We start from the raw sequence: 11,081 nt of genomic DNA on the forward strand, positions 1-11,081 counted from the left end.
AGACAGACCGCTTTTCGTTAACAGTGCTGCCTTGTTTTGCAATAACAAAACTATTTTACTTTCTGTTTTGAGCAGATGGTGATGTAGTTAAAAGTCAAGGACTATGAAAAGGAGGACAACAGAACTCTAGAATTGTAGGAAAGGAGATAAGCTGCTTATTCCATCAGATGAAATGAAAACGTAATCAGAGTGGTAGGATCTAAACATACCTGGAGTTGCCAGAAATTTACAAAAGCCTTAATATAATTTCTGTTGCTGAAGAAAAAAATGCAATCACTAATATACCACGTTATGTTAACCAGAAAAAAAAGTTTACTCACCTCGTTTAACAAATAAGGCAATTGCGCTTACCTACTTTCCTGCTACAGAAACTAGAATATGGGCTGGAATATCGAAATTGTTTGTCTCTAAGGTTACTTCCACGAAGATTAATCCTCTAACCAGGTGTGGTGGTGCACACCTGTATCCCAGCGACTTTGGAGACTGAAGCAGGAGTATCAGGTTCCAGGCCAGCCTGAGCAATTTAGCCAGACCCTGTCTCAAAATAAAAGACTGAGGATGTAGCTCAGTGGTAAAGCACCCGAGCGTTCAATCTTCAGCACCACCCCCCCAAAAAAATTCATCCAGAAACAACTATTAGAGGACCTTGGAATATATTATCCCCCTATTCTATTCCTGTCAAAGGAGGGAAACTAAAGATTTAAGTTGAATTCAAAGCTGTGAGTAATCAGGGATTTCGAAGGATGATTTATTAACATCCTTGCACCCCAAGACCACCTCTCTTCTTTCTTTTTTGTATTCTTTCAATTTAGCTCCCGCTGAACTGTAACAAAATCCTTTCCATGATTATGCTTACATTTAAAAAACACTTTTATTAGAGAAGTTTGGTGATACATATTTATCTGGAAATACATAGAAAGTTTCACAGATGTGAAATGATGTTCCTTGTGGGATTTTCTTCAAAACAGCCCTGGGGAGACTGGACACGGTGGCTATATGGATGAAACAAATGATGATGTTAAGTGTTTTGTTAAGAAGACAGGGAAGAGGAGATGGAGGAGGGTAACAGCAGCAAAGAAAACCTGTGAGATGGGCAGGTAGGAAGTTTCTCCAAGGAAGTGATGTTCAGACAGATACTTGATGAAAGAGTAGGCATTCACCAGAGTGAAGAGTCAACGATGACTGACCCTGGATAATGGGTACATGAAGAGTCATTATACTAGTCTTGGTTGTTTATGGTTGAATTTCTTCATAATAAAAGTTGTCTAACTAAATAGAAAAAAAATGTAAAGATTCTCTTTATATTTTTCCAAATCCTATTTATTCTTCACATCCATCTCTGTGCATTTCTCACTCATTATTTCAAGTTAAACATTCTCCTCTTTATTCTTATAATCTCTAATACGTTTTAATATTGCTCATTTAGCCTTAGAATACATCTTTGATAAGTTTCATTATTATACGCTGTGTCTTACTAAGTAGATTGTACTGACTGGAAGTTCGTTGTTATTTAGCAAAAGACAAATGAGTTAAGTGGGAAATTTCTTGTGTCTGAATTCAGTTTGACCCCTTTATCAATTATACACAGTTCAGCACTGTTTAGACTGAAAAATTATTGTTGACACTCGACGTTAGGATAATGCAATGTGATTACAGTGTATGCTATCTTGATTAACCCCAGAGGCTCCAGAATTGATCCTTGAGGAGATTCTAATATTGGGAAGAGTGGATGGGTTATGTTTTCCTAATTTCTGAGAGCTCATTTTGTCCTTGGAGTCTTATATAAAACACTTTATTTAATACCTTGTTACACAGCTGGGGAGAAATTAAGTTTGGTATGGCTTAAACTAGAACATTATAAATGGTTTAAGGTAAAGTAGTGTGTACTTTTCTAATAGAAGAATATTATATACTTAAAACATAGAATAACATAAGGATAATCTTACAATCAAAACAGGACTACTCAATTTCAGCTTTTCTTTTCTAGAGATGCCCGCCTCCCTGTGATAGAGACCATTTTTTAAATGATCTCACCCAGCAATAACTTTTAGACAACTCTCTCAGTTCCAGTCTACACAGTACAACGGAAAATTCCCTTGAATGTCTACCTAAGAGTTTTTCAATATTGATGGAATTGACATTTTAAGCCTTGTTGTAGATTCTTTCCTTTGCATTGTAGGGTGTGTATTAACTTCTTTGACGAAATACCAGTAACATCCCACCGCCAGCTATAACAACCCAACTCTCCTCTCTAATACCAAATTCTCGGGGGTACACAGATTCCCACTTCTGAGCCATTGGCCTACATAAGATCTCATCTTACAATTCTGAATTCTTATCCATACCAGGTGATAGTAAGGGTTCTCCCTTAAAAACAGAATTCTGTTACCCAGAGCATATCACTATGTTTAATAGCCTAAACATCATGGAAGAGCTTTAATTTTACCACCTAAACAGTGAATACTTTCACTTTATAGGTGAGCTCACAAAGTTTTAGAACTTTTTTTTTTTTTTTGTACCAGGGATTGAACTCAGAGGCACTTGACCACTGAGTCACATCCCCTGCCCTATTTTGTATTTTATTTAGAAATAGGGTGTCACTTAGTTGCTTACAGCCTTGCTAAATTGCTGAGGCTGGCTTTGCCTTAAGTCTCCCAAACTGCTGGGATTACAGGCATGTGCCACTGTGCCTGGCACAGAATTCTTTAAGGCCTGGCTTCATAAGGGTCATTGTAGAGGTAATGCAATTTGAACTGTATACTCAATATTATGCTAGTAATTGGGGGAGGGGAAAGATGCAAAATAAAATGTGATTTTAGTTCATGAGGAATTTATAATCTAACTGCAGAAGCAAGTTAAACCACTAATGAATATCAGAACAAACAAAGTGCTAAATTCTATTCTAGAGATGCTTGGCCTGGACTTGAAGAATTCTAGATAGGTGAAGAAGTGTGCAGTAAGAAGGGTTGTAAATGGTTCTGCTCACCTGTAGGCAGACTAGGAGTTTGAATGATAGACCTCCTGAAGAGGACTATGTGCTAGAGATGCCTGTTCCTGTGGTAGAGGCATTCCTCACAAACCCAAACTCTCGATAAGGAGGCCTTGCAAGTATTTCATGTATGTACAGAATTCTATTGTGATGGCCCCTGTTGTTTGCTCCTCTTATCTCATTTTTATTTCTACCTTTAAAATGTTTCATTATTTAATATTTCTGTATTTGAAACCTCAGTAGACAAGCAATAGGCAAATTTCAAAAGGACTTAAATAACAATATGAGATTTAACAAATTATTAAACTATAACTTGCAGATGAAGACACTTGTTTGTCCATGAAACAGTTGTGAAAACTGATTTTTAAAATTAAGCTCCACAGAAGAACATCAATGCCATTGCCAAGTAATAACACTTTCTAATACCAGTTTTATATATACATATATGTGTGTGTGTGTGTGTGTGTGTGTGTGTGTGTGTGTGTATATATATATATATATATGTAGAGATATGAATGAAATGAGGGAGCAAGTTATATACATGGCTTTTAAGAATAAGGGAAAGGGAATTACAAAGACCTTGAGGGGAAAAAAAGTTTCAAATAATTCAATTATACATATTTATTTCTATTATTATTATTATTTTTGGTACTGGGGATTTGAGTCAGCAATGCTTTAACACTAAGCTGCATTTACAGTTCTTTTTATTTTTTATTTTGATAAAGGGTTTAAGTTGCTGAAGTTCTTACTGAGTTGTTAAGGCTGACCTTAAGTTTGTGATCCTCCTGCCTCAGCCTCTCTAGTCACTGAGATTACAGGTGTGCACCATCATGCCTAGCTATTATTATTATTATTAAAGTGCTTGGGGTAAAACCCAGAGCATTGTACATACTTGGCAAGCATTCTTATCACTAAGTTATGCCCCCAGATCCATAGTTAAATTTTGAATCTACTTAGAATATTTTTTTCCTATTTCAAGTAGAATGTAGAAAACATCATTATAGGGCTGGGGATGTGGCTCAAGCGGTAGCGTGCTCACCTGGCATGCGTGCGGCCTGGGTTCGATCCTCAGCACCACATATAAACAAAGATGTTGTGTCCGCCGAAAACTAAAAAATAAGTATTAAAAAATTCTCTCTCTCTTTCTTTAAAAAAAAAAAAGAAAAAGAAAACATCATTATACAGGTACAATTACCCTCTCTCCTTATGTTATAGTTGTCATCAATTCAATATACCCATGTGGAAAACCTCATAAGACAGTGTTATCATTTTGTTATCCATCCTATTAGAAGGATATGGGTTTTAGCATTTATACCAGTATTTTAAAGAATTCAAGAATTTACTATATTTACATATATTTGCCATTTCTGGTAATCTACCTCTATTCTTAATGTTTCAGTTTTCCTTCTGGTATCATTTTCCCCAATTCAAAAATTATCTTTAGCAATATTTCAGAACAGATCTGCTGGAAACAAATTCATTTTTCTTCGTCTGAAAATGTCATTATTTCACCTAAATTCCTGATGGATATTTTCAATGAATATAGTATTTTGTGTTAATGGTTCCTTTCAGAACTTTAAAAAATGTTGTGCCACTTCCTTCCAGCTTATGTGGTTTCTAGTGAGTGTTCTGTAGTGATTCAAATTGTCCTTTTCATATAGATAGTATATTGTATTTCTCTGGATGCTTTGAAGGTATTTTATTTTTCAGCATTTTGATTATGATAATGTTTGGGCATATATTTATATGTTCATCCTGTGTGGGGTTTATTGAGTTTCTATTGGTTATGTTTTCCAAATTTAAGACCTTCTCATCCATCATTTATTCTAAAACTTTTTCTCTGGCAATACTTTTTTTTTAAGTACCATGAATTGAACCCAGGGGTTTGACATCCTTCCTTATTTATTTATTTGTTTATTTATTTATTTATTTATTTTTAGAGAGAAAGAAAGAGAGTACCACTTGAGCCACATCCCCAGCCCCCTTCTTTATTTATTATTTTATTTGTTAAATAAATAATTTATTTATAGTACTTGGGCACTCTATTACTGAGCTATAGCCCTAGTCCTATTTTTTTCTATATATAGTTTTATAGTAGATGGACACATACCTTTATTTAATTTTTATGTGGTGCTGAGGATCAAACCCAGTGCCTCACATGTGCTAGCCAAGTGCTCCACCAACTGAACTATAACCCTAGCCCATATTTTTTCTGCACTTTTGAGACTGGCATCAAGTTTGCAATCCTCCTGCCTAAGACTCCCAAGTAGCTGGGATTATAGGTTGTTCTAGCAACCTCTTGTTAAGCCTGTCCTACAGGTCCTGGAGATTCTGTTCATTGATTTTTCAACCGTTTTCCCCCTCTATTGTTCAGATTGGTTAATTTACATTGACCTATTCTCACGTTCTGTCATGTTCACTCAGCTATTGAGACCATCCAGTGAGTTTTTAAAAAATCCATTTGAGGGGCTGGGGATGTGGCTCAAGCGGTAGCACACTCTCCTGACATGCGCAGGGCACTGGGTTCGATCCTCAACTCCACATAAAAAATAAATAAATAAAGATATTGTGTCCACCTAATACTAAAAAATAAATATTTAAAAAAATCCATTTGATTCTTTTTCTTTGCTGATAACTCCTATTTTCCCATTGGTTTCAAAAGTGCTTTTGATTGCTTGTAGGAGAATTTTTATAAGAGAGCCAGGAACGTTGACTGGTCTGTGATTTTAATAAATTAGGCTGCCACAATTCCATAAATAAAGGCAGAAGACATGAGATTCCTGGATCAGGGATAAAGGACAGTGTATTACTCATACTATTAGAAGGATATGGGTTTTAGCCCAGTTTTTTGAGTCCCAGTTCCCACAGAGTGATGCAATTAGAGGTGAGTGACACCTATATATGTAGGGGGATTTTGTAGGAGAATAACTCTGGGGTTAACTCTTTTTTTTTTTTAAGAGAGAGAGAGAGAATTTTAATATTTATTTATTTATTTATTTATTTTTAGTTTTCGGTGGACACAACATCTTTGTATGTGGTGCTGAGAATCGAACCCGGGCCGAAAGCATGCCAGGTGAGCGCGCTACCGCTTGAGCCACATCCCCAGCCCCTGGGGTTAACTCTTAGCCTTATAAAGGGCCTGCAAACCTGCCGAGCCTCATCCTTGAGCTAGAGATCACTTTTTCAATTTTTAAAATCCTAAACAGCTAATAAATCTTGAGTTCAGAGGAAAACATTGTCACTATCTTCCAAGGGTGGTTGTTATACAAATATTCCTGAAATAGACAGTCTAGGAAGAAAGAAAGATTAGCTATTAATGCCTTTGCCTAGAAGATATGCAGAAACACAAGGGACAAATGAAGAATTTTCTTCTAATAAATGGTTGATTTAAAGCTTTCATTAGTTAATGTCCACCACCTGGGTTCTCTCAGTGTTGGCATCTCTTTTCCCTAGGTAAACTGAGATTTCCTGGTTCTCTGTATGTTTAGTAATTTGGGGTTAAATTCTGAACATTTTAAGTATACTATTTTAAGACTTTGGGTCTTGTTTAAATTCTGTGGAGAATGTTGATATTTTTGTTCTGGCAGGCAATTAACCTGGGCAGCCAAGGTACAGGTTCAATCTAGTCTTCTTTGGGTAAGAAGAGGCATAATGGTATTATTACCTGTGGGGAGCCATTCTGACACGTGATTGGGTGACTCCCGTTAAGGGCCTGAGGCACTCTGGCTGTGTCGGAGTTATCCCGACCCTTTCCTGATGAGAGAGCCCATCCGTGTGGGGGTGTGCCTGACCACTGACCCTGGAGACCCAATCACTGACCCTGACCTTGGAGTGCAGCCCCCCCTCAACCTTCATTGGATGGAATTCTCCCCTGAATCTCTTGTCCCCCCAAATAAAAGGCTACTCCCCGGCGTGTTCGCTCTCTCTCTCTCCTGCTAGCCCAGAGTAATCCTCGCTGCCCTGCTGGGCGGCTAGAGGCAAGGAAACAGGGAGGCGAGCCGTCTCGGACCTAGCAATGTAAAATAAGGTACTGTCTGTGTGTTTTATTTTGATCTCTTCTAACTAACTTAATGCCAGAACCTCATTAATGAAACCACTGCGCAGGCCGCGTGGCAGAATTGGCGCCCAACGTGGGGCATTCTGAATTAGTTAGATTGAGTGGGAGCGCGCGCTAAAAAGATTAAGGGAAAAAATAAAAAGGAAGATAAGGAAAAGAAATAAAGAGAAAATAAAGGAAAGTAAGGAATAAAGAATAAAGAAAAGGAAGAGGTGACATTTGGGTCACAAAAGTAATAAAGAGGATAAGGAAAATAAGAAATAAGATAAGAGAAAGGAAGAAGTGACATTTGGGTCAAAAAAGTACCAGGAGATATTGAAGGAAAGAGACGTTAATTTACTTAAAATGGGAAATTCTACTTCTTCGGATAAGGAAATGTATCTAACTATTTTAGACAGTATAATTAATCAGAAAGGAAAACAGATAAAGAAAACTCAGTTATTGCAATTCTTAAAGATTGTAGGTGAATATTGTCCTTGGTTTTGTGACCAAGAGTCTCCAAATTTACTTACTTGGGAGAAATTAGGAAGAAAGTTACAGAGAGTTTGTCTTTCTACTGAAATACCTGGAGGTATAGAGAATATACAGAAAACTTGGACAGCCCTAGAAGTCTGTCTCTTTGAATACATGGACCAGAGTCCGTGGCCGCCAGAAGACCTTCTGAGAGGTATTCAAAGAGCCATTAGGTCTATTCAAATGGAAAATCAGCCTGAAGCTAAATTAATTTCCTTTCCTTTGAGCCGTTTTAAAACAAAAGCGCTAGGAGCTAAAACAAAGGTTAGAATTGTGCAAGCTAGCCCGCAGACAGATTGTACAGAACAGCATGATAAAGAAGAAGCATCTCTAATCTTGGAGAGCCCTCCAGAAGTGGTAAACAATCTTCCTGGAGAGGAAAATACAAAGGAAACTCCTAGTGGGGCTCAGGTTTCTTCTCAACCACGTGAGTTAGAAACCCAAATTCCAAATGGCGATAGTACAGAGTCTGATAGCAGCTCACAGTCTGAGGAAGAAGAATTAGACATAGAAACTCAGGACTTAGAGAGAAATTTTAATAGACTGCATTTAGCACCACCTGCCCAAGCTTTTAAAATTCGGCCGGTACCTGCTAGAAGGACCAAATTTAACAAGTGTGCTGAATTAAAGATGACTTTTCTTACCCCAGTTCAGCAAGGTATAAGAAAGGCTCAAGAAATGGGAAAGGATACTACTGGTTTTCACCTCTTTCCAGTTTTTGAGCAAACTAATGAACAAGATCAGAGAGTTAGAGTTCATGCTGTAATCCCTTTTAAAACTATCAAGGAATTGAAAAATGCATGTGAAACGTACGGCCCAAATTCGCCTTTTGTTCAGAGTCTAATAGAAAATATTTGCTCACAACCCCTTCCTCCTAGTGATTGGATTTTTTTAGCCAGATCTTGTCTGAGCGGGGGAGATTACTTGCTTTGGAAAACTTACTGGACTGATTTTTGTAATGAACAAGCAGAAAGGAACAGGAGACAGGGCATAGAAACGCCAGTAACGATGTTTTTAGGGACTGAAGATTTTGCTGATTTAGAAAGACAGTTAAATTATGATTTTGTAGTGTACAATCAAATAACTGATTGTGCAAAACGTGCCTGGAGGCAAATTGTCCCCAAGGACCAGTCCAATTTAGTTCTTACCAAAATCAGACAAGGTGCCAGTGAGACTTATTCAGATTTCGTAGCCCGACTGTATCAGGCTGCAAACAGGTCCATCGGGGACCCAGGAGCTAGCGAATTTATCGTTAGGCAATTGGCTTTTGAGAACGCAAATAAAATCTGTCAAGATGTTCTCCGTCCCCATCGTAAAAAAGGAACAATTTCTGAGTATATTCGCTTGTGTTCTGACTTAGATTCCACTCAGTTACAAACGGTGGCCTTAGCAACAGTATTAAAGGAAACTTTGGGGCCACAAAATTCAGTTCAGAAGTCCCGCGGCAGGTGTTACGTTTGCGGAAAAACCGGTCATTTCGCCCGCGAATGTCGCCTACGCAATTTTAGGTTTAGGGCTCCATCTACTGGCGATAATAGATATTGCAGGACTCAGCGCCACATGGTTGATTCAGATGGCGCGGATGAGCCCGCCTTCTTGTCATCATTTCCGCCTAGCCGGAACACAAACTTCCGGTCGGCCCGCCCCCGGGACGAAAATGAGGAAGTAGATGGTCGCGCAATGTGACGTCATTGCGCCGACCATGGGGGCCGCCATCTTTAGATTTACCGGAGCGAAACAACAGCACGTACTAAGGAAAATACTCAACATGTAATTTCTCATTGCTTAGCAGCTTTTTCCGTTTTAGGGTGTCCTATACAGATTAAAACAGATAATGCTCCAGCTTACGTAAGCTCTGCTTTTCAACAATTTTGCCAAGAGTTTAAAATTAATCATAAAACAGGAATTCCTTATAACCCCCAAGGTCAAGCCATTGTAGAACGAGCTCATTTATCTATTAAGCTTCAATTACAAAAATTAAAAAGGGGGGATAAGATAGTGACTCCCCAAAATAGCCTTAATCATGCCTTGTTTGTTTTAAATTTTTTAAACTGTGACGCAGAAGGTCACACTGCTGCTGAGAGGCAAATGTCTCCCTCGGTGACAGGCCCTTTAGGCAGAGTTCTGTGGAAAGATTTACAGACTGGTCAGTGGAAGGGCCCAGATCCGGTAATATCATGGGGCCGAGGGCATGCTTGTATTTTTCCAGAAGGTGCTTTCCGTCCTATTTGGGTGCGACCCGGAGGAGCCACAACCCAGAAGGAGGAGATATCGAAAAAAGATGAAGAAAGACCAGATTGAACCAGCCGAGAAGCTGATTTCATGGAAAGATGTGAAGAAACTGACAACCCAGGCCTCCCAAATACTTCGACGCCTAGGAAAGAACAGGACACCAGTCTTGATGGTAGCGACAGTAATTGCCCTACTGGGCTGTCAGGTAAAAGGGAATCAAGTAGACACTTATTGGACATATTTCCCAGATCCACTCCTGGTACACCCAGCTGTGTGGACTGGAGAATCTATTCCAGTATTTACTAATGACTCATTTATGATGGGAGGATTTACAGATACTCATATTACTCCCAGTCATGTGACTAGATTTAATTATTCTGGCTACAGTGCCCAATTACTTTTATGTTGGTCACATGATAAACATGCTGGCTGTCTGAAAGTATCATTTGAAGAAAAGACAGCAATTGGTAAACCTAGACTGACAAATAATTCTATTTATGGAGACTTAAAACCTAATACTAGATCAGGAATTAAGATGGGACTTTCCCATAACAAGCCAGTCATTTCTGCAAAACCTCCACCGGTACCCCACTGTCCAAATAGTTCTACAATTGAAATTGGCACCTTTCCTAAATGGATGGATTGTGTAAATACCTTTCCTGTACAACATAAGGTGTCTAAAGCTAGTGGGTATATTTTAGACTGGTCTCCAAAAATTGATAAGAGACAATTACGAAGAAATTCTGCTATGACACCTACAGGATTTGTTAGTAATATTTTGACTTATAGTGAAGGAGGCATTCAAAGAGATATTTGGCGTTTAATTGCTGCCTCAGAATATTTACATTTTACAGATAAACCTTTACCAAAATTTGTTGGCAAGAACTGTAAAGAGGGATCTTGCTATGGCTTAAGAGCCTGTGTCCAATCTCCTTATGTTTTAATTATTGGAAATGTAAAGGTTAAATGGATAGATGATAGATATTTTGTTACTTGTAATAAGTACAACCTAACCAATTGTATTTCTAGGTATAATGAAGGAAAAGGAGTGCTGATACTTCATCAGCCCTCTTTTGTTTTATTACCTGCTAATATCTCAGAGCCATGGTATACTGATGCTGGCTTACAAGTTTTGCAGCAAATTCATGCCCAGCTAACAAGACCTAAACGTGCTATTAGAGTCATAATTGTTGGTGTCTTAGCACTGGTCTCATTTATTGCCTCAACCGTCTCTGCATCTCTGACATTGTCTCAGAATATTCAGCATGCAAAATTTCTTAATAATTTAGC

This window comes from Spermophilus citellus (assembly GCF_964194105.1).
Source record: "Spermophilus citellus genome assembly, chromosome: 8".
Taxonomy (NCBI): Eukaryota; Metazoa; Chordata; class Mammalia; order Rodentia; family Sciuridae; genus Spermophilus; species Spermophilus citellus.